Genomic DNA, 17669 nt, shown 5'->3' with positions numbered 1-17669 from the left:
TCTTCCATTTGTGTATTCGCGGCTATTTTATTTCGCGCGTACAATCTTTCTGTGAAGTGCACGAAAATAAAACTAAGCATAATGTAGGGATATAGGATTGGAAATCAACCCTCTCCATATCTCTAGAAAGAATTTCAGCAATCGCTCGGTCTATACAATATCCAAAATCATTGGATGGTCGTTAACAATTGAGATTACATATTGTTTTTATCTCTAATTTTACTTACAGCTTTATTCATTTTCGTTGCTTCACTATCGTGTACGTTTATTATATTGTTATACCAGTGCTATGTGGTATGTAAAATTATTAATCTGGTAGTAAATGACTGGTTTCTAAATGTTAGGTGTTGAAATGAGAGGAAACGGAGAACAGAATTTTGTGGGGAAGACAACGTTCCACCCAACTTTGGTAAGAAACATATAGTAAGGAAGAGTGTGAAAATATTTGGAAAAGTGAACAAGGAGGGAAATTTATATTTATGAAACGCATTTTTGGGGTGCTTCTGAATGTATCCAAACACATCTGTTTCAGAGAGATTTTTCTTTAACTAAATGCTTAGATATATAAAATTCGTAATTTTCGATTTCGGATACGCATGTGCAGAAGAGTGAAAACTAGCTAAAATATCTGGAACTGAAAAATTATGTTTCTTCCTCTGTACCAGAATGTCTAAATTATATGATATTGTTGTGCAACTACGTCAATCTCCTTTTCTATAATACTACCGTTTTTGTTGTATCGTGAAAAATGCTGACGTTACAAAGTTCGAAAGTAAGGTACTAACTCACCACGCGTAAGCGTGGCACGTGGGGTTATTGAATCAAATGATTCTTTTCAAAATTTCTTAGGAATTTTCAAGTAAAGGCATTTTTTTTTTTTTGCTTCTATGCATTGTTAATGCACAAATGATCCAATAAGCAAGCAATACTCAAGTTTAATGACGTCATCGTTTTTGTTGTATCGTGAAAAATGCTGACGTTACAAAGTTCGAAAGTAAGGTACTAACTCACCACGCGTAAGCGTGGCACGTGGGGTTATTGAATCAAATGATTCTTTTCAAAATTTCTTAGGAATTTTCAAGTAAATTTAGGAATTTTCAAGTAAAGGCATTTTTTTTTTTTTGCTTCTATGCATTGTTAATGCACAAATGATCCAATAAGCAAGCAATACTCAAGTTTAATGACGTCATCGAAAGTCACCCACTAATGTAGAAATTCTGGAAGAGGATACGACCGTCATTGATACAATTCTTTGTTTAAAAATCACGTTAAATTAAAATGTAACTTATTTGCTAAACATGCACGGACCAAAAGGAGAATCTCAACAAATTAAACTTTATAGATTGTCAGAAAATTTGTATCAGTAAGCACGTCATCCCATATTGTAATAGATGTTGATATGAATATCGTTTTTGATGAAACGGATAAAAGATAAATTAATCCAGTTAAAGAATGCTATTTGTTCCGTGATGTTTGATTTGAGACGTTACATAGCTTTACTTGGAGACAAAAGTTATCATTACTACAATGTCGTTTAGATTATTGCCGTTTACATCAGTCATGATAGATCTTGCAAAAGATGAAATTATTATTCCCATAATAAGCCCAGACAACCCTAGTATTTTACTTCAAGGACATGATTTACATTCCAATGTGATAATTGAACTTTAATGCTTGGCTTTTGATAGATATAGTTATATTAAAGGGAAAAAACTACGAGAGTGGAAATAACTACTAGTCAGCATGATGCTAACATTTGAATAGAAGAATCCTAACATAAACTAGTTTACTATAAACTGATGCTAAAACTAGAAATGTGTAATGAAAAAGAATAACGAGAGAAATCGGAAAGGTGGGTTAAAGACCAATCGAAATAACGTACAGGATGACGACAATGAGAATGTCAAGTCAATGGTACAAAGCCACAGATTTTAAAATGTTCTGAGTCAGTGGAATGAACGAGTTCGATACGGCGTAAAGATACGTCGAGGCCGTCACGCTGAACTATATGCATAAGCCGTATCAAACGAGTTCTCTCCTCCGACGCAGAATAAAATATGAACACGGTTTTTTATTTTTTGCACAGCCCCTCTTCTACGTTTTCTGATTATTATGGCTTAACTACATTAATGAAATACGAAACGAATAGGAATTTATGGAAGTTGATTTGATTGATCGATTATTTGGATTATAATGGTGTGCACACAATTGTGCATGTGCCACTAGTTTATGCGTGCACCGCAGGCTGTTAATTATTCATGGATAAAAGAATTCGAGCCACATCCCACAGGTAATAATGCACTCAAAGAGTGTTGTTACTTTAGCCTCAGGTCATGGGGCAGGATAAGTCCCCAGTGACCGGAATGTAAGGCTATACATGAGTGGGAATGGACCGAACACACACTTAAGTTAAATGTTAAAAATTTCAGTCCGTTCTACTGAGATGTCAGGTGTCAACCAAAGCAGAATGAGAAGCGACCGGTCGCAACTATGACGTCACATTGGATCACCTGGTATTATGGACAGGTGTAAATTGTCCCACATCTCCGTCATGGTACGAAATAACCGCGAGTGGCAACGAGGCAAGGGACCCGGCAGAAGGCGCAAGTGCCCAGAGCCCTGAAACGCCGGCTCGTACTTGGTCAAATCTAGTCCAATTATTACTAATGGACAATCTAAAAATACCAATAATGTGTAAGCCACCTGTGCAATTAATCAAATCAAATCAGTCAATAAATGGCATAATGATTCATTCATAAAATTAGAATTTAGTGTACAAAGTGTACATGCAGTTATCTGATAAATACCAATCAGCTAAGTCAAAATAACTCGTGCATCGTTTGAATCACGCATAATAAAAACCAGATAAAAATTTAATCGCGGTTACAAAAGGATCATATTAGAATAATTAAACAGATATTGTCGAAAGCAGTTTTCAAGCCAAAATGAAAACCGCATATCATTACATTCAGTCAATCTCAGTGATATGCCGGGCCTTTTCACACCCGTATATCTACTGGGATCTTTGTTGGTCTTCGGCCGTACATCTATGTTACATTTTGGGTGAGCTCCATTCCTCAGTCTCCACGGTGGCATTCTCCGGTATTTCCATGGAGTGACGCCTACCCGCGTGGCCATCCGAACTCTCGCAGGCCCTTTCATGTAACTCTCTTCACTCAGTTATTTATTTGGTCGGTCCTTCCACCAGCTCCTCTGGTCTGGCCTCCAATTTAATTGTCAACGTGGCTCCCTCCAGTTCAGTCTAGTGGTTATCCAAACGATAGAATTAGCTGTAACGTGCTAGCTTCATTGTTGAGGTGGGTTGGTAAGCCTTCTGCTGCCTGCTATGCTATCCACTGTATTCTTCTGTCCTTGTAGGGTTGGTGCCATTCTCTCCATTTTCTATGGTGAGTCATTGCCTGCACGTGGGAGCACGTTTTTCCTGTTTCTAGCTTCCACCTTTTGTTCTGTTTTACCGATCGAGGCCAGCACCGATGTAATCCGGCCGAGTTCTCTGTCCTGAATGAATGCATGAAATGACGAATGTTATGGAAGTTGATTGATTGATTGATTGATTACTTGAATTAGACTGGCTTTCGCACAATTGTGCATGTTCCACTTTTTATGCCTGCACCGCATGCTGATAATTATTCCTAGGGGTAGGAATTCCAGCCACATCCCCCAGGCGTTAATACACTCAAGGAGTGTTTTTAAATTTAGCCTCAGGTCATGGGGCTATATTAATCGCTAATGACCTGAATGTACGGCTTTCATGAGTGGGAATCGACCCAACATACACTCATGTTATATAAAGAAATTTCAGTCTGTTCTACAGAGATGCCAGGTGTCAACCAAAGCAGAATGAGAAACCCGTCGGGATTAGTCGTGACTATGACGTCACATCTGAACACCTATGTTTTAACGGGTGGAAATTGTTCCACATTTCCGTCATGGTACGAATGTCAAGGAGAGGCAAGGGGGAAAGAGACCTGGCAGAAGGCGCAAGCGTGCAAAGCCCTGAAACGCCAGGTCGTACTTAATCAAATGTAATCCAGTTACTTTAATGGACGTTATATATACCAATAATGTGTGAGCCACCTGTGCAGTTTGGTCACATCAAACGAGTAATACAATTTTCCAACGTCCTAACTAGTCTAATATTTCTAGTACACAGTGTACATATTTAACTGTCCTAAAATGTCTAATTACAAATATGTCTAAGCGACATACAAAGGTTTCGTCACTTTTAGGTAATTTTGAAGCGGTGGATAAAGGATCAAGTCAGTGTGGTGGTTTTATCGAATTGGGATACCAAGCTAAAATGGTTCTCTGAATAAGAGGCAATTTTGGATCCCTAAGAAGGGCTGTTTTGGCATGTTACGTGAAAGTTCCACGGCTGTCGTCTGCCTCTTTGCGTTTACCGCACTCCGTTTGTCTTTTCTGGTGATGTCAGGAAACTGATAAATGTGCACCGCAAACAAGTAGCTGGCCGCTTCCACTAGTTGGTAGATTGGATATCTCTTGCAGGCATGCTCGTAGAATTGAAAAAAGATCCTGACTCCGTAGTGTCATTGTGCCGGTCTGGGTTTATATGTGTCTAGGGATCTTCATGCTAAGTATTTAACGGTGTTGATGTAATGTCCCGCCTTTTTCACATCATCCAGCGCTGGACCTAGTCCCATATTCCTGAACTGTTTTTGTTGTGGGTTTGTCTCCGTTTCCTCTTCCATTTCTTCTTCCTCTACTTCTTCAGGGGCCAGGAGTGGCCGAGTGGTCTAAAGCGCTCTCCGTTACGGATCACTGCCATCTCACCTCTGTCTGCGTGGGTTCGAGTCTCGGATTCGGCAAATTTGGGTATGTGAGAAAGCTTTCCAGTAGCTTATCATGGGTCGGTGGTTCTTTCTGGGGTTTTCCCGGGTTCTTCCTCCACCATTAATACTGGCCGCCATGTATAACCTATCGTGTGTTGAAAAATGGCGTTAAACCCAACAACAACAACAACAACTTCTTCTTCACTAGAGGAGGATATTTCCAAATCAGCTGCTAATATGTTAGCGTCCACACGGGGAACTTCCAGCCTTTCTTATGTTACTGGACTGACAGGAGTGCAGGTAATATTACTCGCAAACGTCTCCTGTGTAGGTTGTTGACGTTTACCTTGGCCTGGCCCCCGTTGTTGGTATATTTGGCATGGTCGGTAGCTGGTGGGTCGAAGTAGTGGAGTTGCATGATAACTGGGTCTGAATTTGCTCCCTCGGGTTCTGCATATTTCTCCTCTTACAAATCCTGGGCCTTTATTCCTTTCTTCCTCTTTATTTTCCCATATTAAGAGCAGGGTTGTACGTTTTTTCTGTGCTCTTAGACTCCACCCGGAGAGGCTACTAAGAGGCCATGGCCCCTTACTGCACTCAACGCTTGGGCGGGAATCATTTCCGTCGCTAGCTTTATTTGTGTAGTTGCTCACTGATCTGTTCGCTGCGGCCTTGTTATGGAAGTGAACTGAACTGAAAAGAAATAAGATCGCCTATGCAACTGATGCTTTCGCGACCGGTTAAGACCCGAAGGTCAGGATTTTCAATTGGTCGGGACTGCAGGAATGGTGCCTCAACTGTCCCGTTTTTATGCGCGAATGTCGCACTTTTTAATTCTTAAGTAAGTCCGGGTGAGGAAAGGAGGATAGGGACCCGCGGAACGCGAAATCCCACAGAAACGAAGTACGCCCATAAAAACGGCAAAGCGCGTTAGATCAAATATAATCCAGTTGTACTAGTGGACAAATAACTATTCCAATGGTCTGTAAGCCACTCGTGTAATTTTCCAAATCCTGTGAGTTGTATAGTTTTTATTACTACGTTGAGCTAAAGTTGCAATTTTGTGTACATGGTGTACTTCTGGTTTTCAAAAAAGTCTCAATCGGCTGAGTGTCAGACACCCTGTTTATGTCTGAGTTACGCTGTGTTTACTTTAGGGTTTTACTTTATATGGCGGTATATGAAGGATCAGTTGAGGGTTGTGGGGATAGAGCTGTTATCGAAAGAGGACTTCAATAGCCAAAGAAAAACTCTCGTACAACTAAGCAATTTGAAAGTCAATGTCCGTTCTTCTTTTTTTTCTTCTTTTTTTCTTCCTTCTCCATCCTGTTTTCCCCTCTTTCTTTGTTCTCCGTTCTGTTGTGATATTTAGCTATTTTACTGGAGTTAGATGTTCTGCTTTTGACTCGACTTCCATTGCTTTAGGTCTTGATATTTGCGACTGGTTCCATAATTCCTTTATTTAATGGCTACGGGTAGGTTTAACAAGTACATTGTGCCCCTTTGTTATGCTTGAAAATTGATTACAGTATTTGGTCTGAGAGACAATGTGGGGATTATATGTTGTGTGTTGATACGTTGGGGACTGTCTATCTGTTGTTTATTATTTTCCGCCTTGTGCGGGGGGTGGGGGTGGGGGTGGGGTGTGATGATTGGGCTTGGGTCACCTTATAGCCTTAGGATGGTTGGGGGAGCTAACAATTTGTGGTGTTTGTTTATATCCTACCAGTCTTTGTCTCCTTGTGTAACCGGGCCGAATGGCGCAGTTGGCCACCCTGTATTTTTGGGGTGAGTTGTAGAGTTATATGTGTTGTTTATAGTTTTACTCAGACCTGTATGTTTAGTACTGTGTTAGTAGCATGCAGCAAAAAAAAAGGGTTTATTATGGGCTTGCCCTTTTAGTTAGCAGTTTTGTCTTGCTGTTATAACCCTTCTGTTTATCGCTGTTAAAGCTATATTTTGAACTATGTGTACGTGTTAAAAAAATAAAATAAAAAAAAAGAATGGTTCATTATAGAAGTTCTATTCAAGGCGTATAAAATCAGCTACCCGCGGACGTCAAAAGAAGACACATAAGTGGTTTCAGTCTCTGAGTGTGATACAGAAATACGGACTAAATATATGTATCGAACGCCAGAATAAGCATGTACGATTAAATAGGTATATAATAAAACATATGATGACATGAACAAGTGGACGAAATAAGTATATACTCGTAATCCTGAGAAAAGTAACAATGCAGTCAAAATATATTCTTACGATAATTAATGAGGAGGGTACATAAATAATTGACCAGAAGTCCATTGGCAAAGAACAGAGAAAATATTATGGCAATCTGTATATGAGAACAGAGGCATTTAATAGTTATTTAGATATGTGTTTAAAAAATTGTCTGCAGATTTAAATGTAGACTAAAATCATTTTTGAGATCGATATCAAACAGCAGGTGAGTGTTTTAATGGTTGAAATCATTTAAATATAATGAATCCATTGGCAATTAATGCATCACAGTTAAATTACACTGTTTCATCTGCGACGAAATTTCTAGTTTTTTTAGTTCTAGTTGTTTTACAAGTCAAATTCATAATTGAGGGAAATTGGTGTGTCATACAAGCAAAACTGCAATTATGTCGACTGATAAAAATAACTATAGATTAACGATATTTACAAAATATGATCACAGTTTCTCTGCAAAAATGTAATATCATGCAATTGTTTCCAAAGCTCTGCCTAATTTATTGAAAAATATTCTGCCACATTTTACACATAAAAATCAAACTGGTTTAGCGAAAGGTAGATGCATTCTTGACATTATTGGGACTTTTTTTAATAGATATTACGGATGTAATTTTGGAACTACTTTAGAAAATGGATGAAGGAGTTATTAATAATAGTTTTCCTTCTGGTGATTTTTCAATAGAAGGAGGTTTAAGACAAGGAAACATTATGGCCATTGTTCTTTACATGTTTAAATTATGTGAAAGATATACACTAGAAAAAAAAACAGAAATACAATTATCTAGAATTTGATGATATTTCGCTTCTTGAAGAATTTGAGATTTGTTTAAATATTGTGTCAAAATTCAAAATGTGTTCTCCTCTATAAGCAAATACAAAACAGAGCAATGTGGATTTATCTTTCAGACAAAACATTCAAATCCTTTGGGATTTTGATAGGAAAAGTTCGTTACATATTTGGGTATATAATTTTTTTTGATGAAAAAGAGATGAAAACAAAATATATGGAAAAAGGACTACAATCCATTAAATATAATATTTACGTTTGGAAAGGAAGAAATGTATCATTCACAGGGAATCATTCAGTAGTGAAGTTACTTACACATTCTGCATTCCTTATCACAGTACCGGGAGAAGTTCTAAACAACATTAATAGCCTCATGTTAGACTATCGAATGTAAAATCAATAATTTTACAATTTGGGGGTCCAAAATGTCCGGATTTTATTCCTGTTATTCAAATTTGTTCGATATTCGGTCATTATATTTATTGTTATTTTGTAAGTATGAAATGCCCTTACAGCCAGACTTAGAATTCCAAGTTTTATATGATGAACTCGGACACTTATGGACTAAAATTAAAGCACATTAAACAAGTTATTCTATTTTTTAACAGTAAGAAAACTGTTGCAGAAAATGAAAGAACTAAATTTTGAATGATTTGATTTTATATATTTGCATGTTGGTATCTGCAGAACCTATTTCCCTGAAAAAGATAAATATATCTTTTTTTAACATGTCTAGGAAGAATACATATTTTATCAGGCATTATGCTTTAATTTGGCTATGTATGGAAAAGACGGATATTTCGATAGAAGATATACAACATGGAAAATGTATTTCTGTATATATGCAATGATAACCGAAATTTCAATGTATTGAAAACAAAAGCAAATACAAGAAATTCTTATGAAACAGAAACTGCCAGTAGATATAGTGAACAATAATTGGCCATAGATTTATATTCGGTACAAATCTTTTACGATGTTCAAAATAAGGGTAATTAGCTTTAGATCTTTCGTTGTATTACATGAATTTGAGGGATACCAATTTGTGTTCTTTCTGGAGGTATATTGCACAAGGAAATTTATCGCATGTATTATTTATTTATTCATTGATGTTTCAGAGTTTAGATTATTGATAGCTGAAACGGTTCTTCGATGTTTTGTTATTTGAAAACAAAATATGATATTTATAGTTCATTAAAATTATTCAAGCGAGATTGTAGTTATTTTGTTCACATTTTGCGCACAGTATTTCATTCAAGGAACTTTTTCAATGCTGTTTTGCCTGATTTTCGTAGTTTTAAGGGATGGTTGTTTTCACTTTACAATATTGAAAGTCTGTGGAAGACTATACTGGCTTTTTACAGAAAGAAGATGATCTTTTTGCAAAAGAATAAACGAACTGTCTTTCCTTTTTGGTTACTTACAGTAGGGTATGCTCTTACTTGCAACGAACTTTAAAGTTGAATGCATTGAGCATTAAAATCTTATCGCATTTAAGCCAGAAACGTCTTTGTGAATGGTCATTTCGATCTTTCTTCGTTCATCTCCCCCATGTCGGTGTAAACTTCAAAGGGACAGCATTCTGACCCAGTGAAACTGATCGGGATATCTTAACACGATTCTTAGAAAGTAAAAATTTGAACTACCAACCCTAACCGCTTGGTAGGAACCCATGTCTACTTATTATTTTTTTTCAAAGAGAAATTGTCACGCACTGTCGTTCACAGATTCCGAGCTGTCTAAACCTGATGAAAGGAATTATTTCTTAGGGTAATATTAGATACTGCTGCCTACGATCGGGCAGAATAAAATAGGACGTACACTTTAGAGCAATCAGACTTTAAAGTGACTAACTTGGTCGAAATTCTTTAGTCTGAAAATTTCCTTAGTCTCCACTCCGTGGGTAGCGTAAAGAGATTAGTGCCTTCCTCGTGAAACAAGAAAGGGACCAGGTGGTCGTCATGTAAAAAGAAAGACATGTTTAGTGCTAGGACGCACAATTTCTAAAAGAGAGCCGCAATAAGGTGCGCAATTTTAGTTTCACGTAATATTCTATTATTTGATTTTTTTTATGCAAATATGTTTGCTATGGATATGTTTCCATATTATATATCGTTTATTCAATTCATGGAAATGTGTTAATGCTAGAGTTGTTATGCAATTTACTTTCATTCAATTTCATGGAAAGTGTTGATGCTAGAATTGGTATGCAATTTACGTTTAATTATGCAGTTATTAGTTCATTGGTAGAATTGATTGCATGCAATCCAAATGTTCATATGGGTAGGATTTCATAGAGTTATATGAAATAACTTACTTTGTTTGTTGGGATGATACAGGTATCATGTAGTAACATATGTAAAATAATATGGTAATTTTAGACTTGCCGCTGGAAAGCGAGGTCAGTGTCCTACCGTACTAAGTCAGAATTTACGCAGTGTGTGGATAGCAACATGCTCTAAATAACTTAAGTGAATTGTATGTACCTCCAGAGAGTGGGGTATATATAATTATGGGGTAATTTTGTCCTTTAAGGAACAGCTTTCTGTGAGAAAGACAAGACAATCTGGAGACAGGAGTCCGGGGAGGGAAAAAAGAACAAGGTCAGAATAATAGGACCAGGAAGTCCATAAAGGGGCCAAGCATGGAACTTAGGAAGGATGAACTAGAAGACGTTGATATACGGTCAGACAGGAAGGTGATGCAAATCGGTCGTGGACATTGTGCTCTTTTCACCTCTCGTTATGATGATGAAATAAATCCAAATTAGACACACCAGTTAAATTTTATTGATATAATCTAACTTGAATTGGAATTACCGTTATTAATTTGTTCTGATTAAATTTGTTATTTTCTTGTCAAAAGGGGACTCGTTTTGTTTTATTTCTTCCCAGTATTCTCGCTCAGTTCTCTGTTGAAATGTAATTCTTCTTTCACTCAAGCCGGGCTGTAATATCGAGGGAGGTCATCCTCTAGATAACGTCAGCCAAATCCAAAAAATACCACCCCTCTTACTAATAAAGCGACGTTACAGTCTCTTTCTGTCTCTTTTTCTTTATACACATCTCTTCTCTCTTTCCTCGCTATTTCTCTTAACAGAATGACAAGGGTTTATTTATTTTTATTTTGGTAATATATTTTATTGAAAAATAATACATTCTAAATATGTAAATTTTGATTGGATAGGCTGATTTCATTGTTCTACTTTCAAGTTACCTTCTTTAATGATATTTCGTTCTTTTGTTCTTTATTTTCTTTTTAGCCTGTCATTGACTTTGATCGAAGATAAAGCCTTCAGCCGTCGGGTCACCTCATCCTTGACGCTGACTAACCTAACAAATAATATTTTTGTCACAACAACACTCAGTAAAGATTTAATGTCCAAACGATGATTCAGTTCAGTACATGATCATAAAGAATAAATACACTGCGTATATCATTATCGACAACCAAATAGAAAACACACATAGGCTGTTGAGGTGTGAATCATACCAATCAATGTGACAATTATTCTCTTCACGTGCACAAGTAATCAAAAGGGACACCACTCTCAGAGATTGAAAATTGACCCTTAGGAATAAAGTACATTATATACAGAGAAAGAAACGTTTATTTCCATCTTTGAGCCTCTGTTCTTTACGAACGGATCGTTGTATGGTCATATTCAACAAAGTAGCTCAATTGTCAAATGTTACCAAGTTAGCCTTTAGTTAGGGCCGCCTACAATCAATTCTTTGATGTATCTTCGCAGCCCGCGATAACTGTAAACATTCTTCTAAAGAAAACTACATTGGGCCAGGTGGGTGTCAGTTTTTTCAAGTTATCTTTCAACAGAAGTCGCTTTCGATGTGTGATTGTAGAAGCTTCAAGTACTTTAGCGCAAAAAAGAAGGTACTTTTATCATCGATCATGAATCAATATGTAATACTGGCTTTATTGATACGCCAAAGCCTCTGTGTCGGAATAATAAAGGTTTTAATTTACAGTATAATTTTTCTTCTATTCCACAGCTGTTTATCTGAAGTCTATCAAATAATTTAACAGTGCATGGCCGTCAGTAATAGGCAATGGAACATCAACTACAAAGCTGTTACACAACCATTATTAAAAGATGAGATATTTAATTAAGTTGATAGGAAAGGATGGTATAATATTGCTTCCATGCCTTACTAATAATTATTTTCTTACTTACTCCCTTTGTGTCAAACTTACAGGTGTCAAAATTGAGAGACGAAACATGTTCAGTACTTAAATATTGTCACTATTTATTTAGTCTTTCCATTTCATTATTATTCATGATATTCAATAGACAATATCTATATTGATAACATATTATAACTGCAAATAAATATTGTCTTCAAAAGCAGTGCCAATACACATTTCATTCAATGCATATCGACAATTCACGGGCAACTCTGCAAACTTTGAGAACTCGTTATATAGTATGTATAATATTTTACCTGAAGAACCTATAAAAGTAAAGAATTTAACTGCTTGAAAGTGATATAAATTATCTTGACGAAAATTATAAAATGATAATTAATTGGAAACATTAGAAATCGTGTTCTCAACTCTACATGTTTTTTGTCTGCATATATATGTGGTCATGAGGTAGAATATAAACAAACTTTATTTATGGCACAATTCATTTTGATTTGCCTTTGTATGTGTGTGTGTGTGTGTGTGTGCGTGCGTGCGTGCGTTCGTGCGTGCGTGACGGCGAAACAATACATATAAAAGTTGTACATTTGCGTCCAATGCTATTTCGGACTAGAAAATTTGGATTATCTCCCCTAGACCATGTCCTTGCATATTTCAGATTTTTGTTTACATGATGAAGAGAAACCTGTGTACAATTATTCGAGATCTTAAATGTCGTGGAAATTGACATTCTTTTTGGCATTTTAGCGCAAATTGTACAAGTTAAAAAGAAAGTTAGGTTAAATATTACTTAAATACCTTTTCCATTTTTAGTAATAAAATTATATGAAAGTCTAAAACTCAAATCATTTCTGTTGAATGCAAAGTATTGAACTGTTTGGTATAATCGGAAGTATTTTTAAAAGACGTTGACATTTTGAAACGAGTTTTGAGGAATTGAAAAGAGCCATTATAAAGCATATGTTTTATCATTACATGGAAGTCAACATTTATTGCTCAAGGTTGAAGTCAACGTTTATTGCTTGAGGTTGAAGTAAACTTTTATTGCTTGAGGTTGAAGTCAACGTTTATTGCTTGAGGTTGAAGTCAACGTTTATTGTTCGAGGTTGAAGTAAGCTTTAATTGTTGAGGTTGAAGTCAACGTTTATTGCTTGAGGTTGAAGTCAACGTTTATTGTTCGAGGTTGAAGTCAACGTTTATTTGTCAAGGTTGAAGTAAACTGGTATTGTTCAAGGTTGAAGTCATATTTTATTGTTCAAGGTTCAATTGAAAAAGGTTTAAAATTGGAAGCATTCATTGTCTTCTTGACTATAAGTAAATGAAAATGTATGCATACATTTTCAAATTAACATGATTGATACAGCAAACACATCAAATAAATTTCTTTGTAATTACAAATATAGGTAACACAAAGTAATTTGCAATTACAAAGTGCTTGGTGTTTGATGGCGTAAATGGTTAATTTAATCGCAGGTAACTTTTTATGGAAACTGTCAGAGAAAACAAAACAAATATATAACGATAGATTTGTAGTGGTGTCGAATGTATATAAACATTGTACATCTTTTGACTTTACTAATGTGTATACCTATATTTCACTAATTTACATGTTGGTCCGAGTCCAACCTGTTATATATAGTTGATTTAATTATATCTGATTTAATTGTTTGTAAGTTTAAAAATCTTATTTTTTTAAAAATTTCATTATATATCAAAATAATGTAGTTATGTTTCTTAGGAACTTATACTTTTTTTAGAAAATAGTTTGACCTTGACTGTACATTTTACTAAACGCCAGGTGTTGACCTAGATCCTGACCTTGATCCAAAATTAGTTGCAACCACGTAAATAAGTTCTATTTTTACTTTAAAATTATTGGTTATTGCCGAGGTCATGATGCGACTTCTGATTTAAGACGTAAACAATTTTTTAATTTTAGTTCTTAGAGTAAAATGATTGGGTCTTATCAGGGATATACAAGGGCTATGTAATTGTTTTATATATAAACGCCGATCACTTTTTATTTTTTCTTTCGCAACTTGGAGATTTTCGAAACTGCGTATTAGAATACGATCTAACCTTTGTTTAGGAGAAATAATCTCAGTTGGGCTATTACAGTGGAAAGTGAATGTTGTGCGTTTGGAGTTATTTCAAATTATCTGGATTCCAAAAGGATTAATTCTTCTTTTCTGGAAAATACGTGTGCTCATATGAGATTCTTTAGCAAAGACAGCTCTCATAAAAATATATTCAGATTTCTAAAACCGGAGTGATATTTCTTGTTTCTACAAGGAACTGTAGACTTCAGCACTACAGGTTACAGCATACGTCATCGTCTTCCATCTTGGATTCTTCGTCGGAACTCGAACTTGAAATCATTAGAACATTTTATTATTAGTAATTTGAAAAAAATTATTCGTGTATTATTCTTGGATTATTTTTGGATTTGATTCGTAAAACCGTAAGTTCATATTTTTCATTTTTACAGATTTTTTTTTTTTTTTTGGGGGGGGCGATTAAATAAATTATTATATTTTTCAAAGTTTGTTGTTTTCACTCTTTCTTGTGTTACTGTTTATTCGAGCCTAAATACGTAACATACGAAACCAATGACTTTGAGTACCGGAATGTTACTGTGAGGACTCTGTTTAATAAAGGAAACGAAATCTTTGGAGTCCTTCGAGATCAATTCATCAACAAAAATATTGTCATCCAATAAACCAATTAACAGTCTTAATTTCTCTTAAAGTAGTCTTAATTGTCATTTAAAGTGTCATTATACTCAAGCAAATTCACCCAAATTCGGTTGATGCTCAAAAAATAACAAGAAACGTTTGTCTAGAATTAAAAATAATTAAAGCCGTCTAAAGCCGCTTTGATCTAAGTATTAGTTGTCTGAACCGTCATATGTGTATTCTACGTGCTGTTGAAGTTTCTATTTTATTGAAGCAAAACCACATGCAAAGAATAGCTTGGAAGAACATGGGTTGTTTTTGTTACCATGGTCTTCATTTTTTCGTTATATTCTTATTTCAAATGACTAAATGATTTGCCACTTATACATTGATCCACAGACCATCTTGGAGGGAAAACGATAGCGAAGAAAACACCGTGAACCATCAGCAACACTCATAGCCAAAACATTCCCCTGCAGCCTCTGTGGACGGACGTGCCTGTCACGTATTGGGCTTGTCAGCCACCAGCGCGCGTGCAATAGACATAGGCATCCCCATTTCCTAAGCCTTCGCAAGCGAAGTCAAGCCAACAACAACCTATAAATTATAAACGTGGTTCAATAAAACTAAATTTGCAATCATCTATTTCTTACAGAGACCATTACTTCAGCTGGGGGATCAGTCATCTTTTCACAAGAGCGTGACTGTACATACATTCAAAGGGAAACCAGATCCAAGTATGGTGGCTGTCATTATTGTATGTTTTTATGCAAAAGATATAAAGAAAAATGTCACATGACTTATGACAAGGTTTCATGCTACTTTTGGCTTGACACGTGAATATTATGTCTTTAAAATTAATGTTGTACATATTTTTATAAACGTCTGAGTAACGTAACATAAAGATTATTTAAGAGTTTTGTTGTAATTCCTAAAATTATATGCATTGCATTTAAATAGCAAGTACTGTTATGGTGTATTGACTTTGGTCTGACGACACGTGATTATTTAAGCGATTTTTATGAATTTGTTAAGCTGTCAATTACTGCAGCTATTTAACCTAAATTTTGTTTTTATTCAAAAGTGTTTTTACATTTATTTAAAATAATTAGTCAATTTTATGAAATACTGATTGAAATTTTCTATTGCTTTTTTCTCTTAGCTCTTCGCTGTTATTTCGTTTGCAGTTCTTTTTCGCGATTCTGAAGACTTCATTTGCCTGTGCGCGCACGTGTGTGTGTGTGTGTGTGTGTGTGTGTGATAATTAGCAGACTGTCAGTGTGCTGCCTAATGAAAATGCAAAGGACATGTTCCGCTGGTTCCGGAGCCTTGCGGCGGCATCTCTGCTCTTAACTTTCCAAATCGTGTACTATGTCATTCATTAGGTAGTAGTATTTGTTTAGTTCTTATCGATTGACGAAAACGCATCAATTATTACCGTGTCTCCCAGCCGCTTCTCCTCCAAATTACCCAAGGAGCATTTAATTTTATAGAAAACGATATTCGTTTATAATTTTTCGATAATCTGGCGATATTGTATGCTGACACATTTATTGGCCAGCTTGCACGACATTGAATCATGCACACCAAACCAACTACAAATTACGTGTTTACAGCTCTAATATGTCAAAAATTCCTCAGAATTTATTGGTTGTTAGATATTGCTTATAGGAAATCAAAACCTAAAGAAAATGCCCCAAGGATATTTAAAGAGATTTATAGACTTTATGGAAATTTCTTAATGATGTATAAATTGTACCCTTTAACTACTATGCGGCATCCTCTTTTTCTGTACCATAGACACTCGCGCATAAATCGGGTCCAACTTCAAACAATTAAGACCCTGATAAACCGGTGCATGGTGCGCCGATAGATCGGGGTCGACGTTGTGTGTTTCACTTATTACTCCTAACAAACTGCATAGACCCAATTCAGCAGAGTCACTATGGGACTGTGGGACTATGTATTTCGCAGTTCGCGAGTAAAGGCGGTATTTCTTTACATCTAAAATGTACATTTTGGAACTGTAATTATTTTTATCAACTTTGCAAAACATACGTGATCTTTTTGGGGTGGTTTTTCTTTGGTCTTTATTATTATAATAAGTTTCATTTTTTTGCTTCTTTACTTTGGTGGTTTCTTCTTAAATTTGTGCTGATACATGTAATTTCACTTTGCAACTTAGATGTTCCGTTCTATTATATCTGATTGTTTTCGAATCTCCCCACACCAGAGTTTTAAACCATAGTATTGATACAAAGAAAATACTCTATTAAAGCTCGTTTTATTATAGTTTTGCAATTGTATGAATGTGTATATTAAAAATGTCGTATTTTCATTTGATCTAAATTTATCTATATCAGTTTTTTACGTGTGCTTTTGTTATTTGTTACAATTTATTGATAAAACTCATTCCACCCTTGCTGCACAAAATCTGTGAATAGGCCACCCACATGAAGCTCACAGACAGTAAAGGTAATTATATCGTTTGATAAATTTATCAGCTTTTCTACTCAGTGTTGTATGTTTCAATTTTTTTGATTGCAACACGTTCGCATACTTTTCTTGTTATCGCTTTTTAATTCGAGGTTGAAAATAAATGTTAAATCTCTTCTTTGAGCTACGTATGGTTGAATTTGATCAAATACAATATAATTTGAATCAGCTGTACGAGTGTGATGAAACTGGACAAAGGCCCATTGGGTATAATTATGGGTTGATATGTTGATTGTTATTGAGGTGTTCAAGTATTGTTTACTCGCCCACTTTCCAAACCTTTATACGCCTGACGTCGCCCTTGATAAATGTATGATTGCAACAGGGTTACACCACCATTGTCGCCATTTTCGACTAAGAACAAATTATTTATGTATCGGTCTTTTGAAACGCGACGTTGAAATTTCAAATTAAATTCAATATTATCAAGAAGATCAAGAAGGAAATAGGGATCAGGAGGGGTGGACTAGGGATGATTCTCTTAGTGTAAAGGTAGGACAA

This window comes from Sinohyriopsis cumingii, chromosome 2 (genome assembly GCF_028554795.1).
Source record: "Sinohyriopsis cumingii isolate HCF-2022 chromosome 2, ASM2855479v2, whole genome shotgun sequence".
Lineage (NCBI taxonomy): Eukaryota > Metazoa > Mollusca > Bivalvia > Unionida > Unionidae > Sinohyriopsis > Sinohyriopsis cumingii.
Note: the sequence above shows the minus strand (reverse complement) of the source record.